Here is a 663-nt window from a genome sequence, read left to right on the forward strand (position 1 = left end):
ATGTGCTGGTGGAGGGATTAAAGCCCATGGAAGGGGGGTAAGCAATGCATGATGCTGACAGAACCCGCTGTAACACAGCTGCTCCCCACTGCTGGGGGTCGTGGTGATGCTGTTGGGCTGTGGGTCCCTGGGGGCACCCCTGGGGATGCTACTGGCCCCAGCATGGCCCCCTTGTCCCCTGGACTGGAAACCTTCATCCTGGCGTGGAATCAGGCTGTGCTGCTGAGCTGTGTCCACAGCAAGCCTCATCTGCCCTGGGAGCAACCCTGGGTGCAGGCAGCAGCCTTGTGCCCAGATACCACCCAGCACGGCAGGGTTCTGAGGAAGAAAAGCAGGCAGTGGGTGCCCCCAGCATCCACAGGGCTCCCCAGGCAGTGATGCTGTGGCTCTGCCCTACTTCTTTTCTCCTGTCTGCTGCCAGCTGCATCCCACCCTGCCAGCTTCCAACCCGCGGCCCTGGGCTCCCCCAAACTGCTGCCGTCCTCCCCCATTCCTGGGGGATCAGGGGCTGCATTTGCCACCCTTCCCCATCACAGGCATCTCAGACGGCACTTTGCAGCTGTTCCAGGCCTGGAAGCTGGCGCCGGCTGGGGCGGCCGATTAGCGGGATCGGGATGTGTGGATTAAAGTCAATCTTGTTGGTGCAATTATCTGCGGCTCCCT

The sequence above is a fragment of the Corvus brachyrhynchos genome, unplaced genomic scaffold, assembly GCF_000691975.1.
Source record: "Corvus brachyrhynchos isolate BGI_N302 unplaced genomic scaffold, ASM69197v1 scaffold21, whole genome shotgun sequence".
NCBI lineage: Eukaryota > Metazoa > Chordata > Aves > Passeriformes > Corvidae > Corvus > Corvus brachyrhynchos.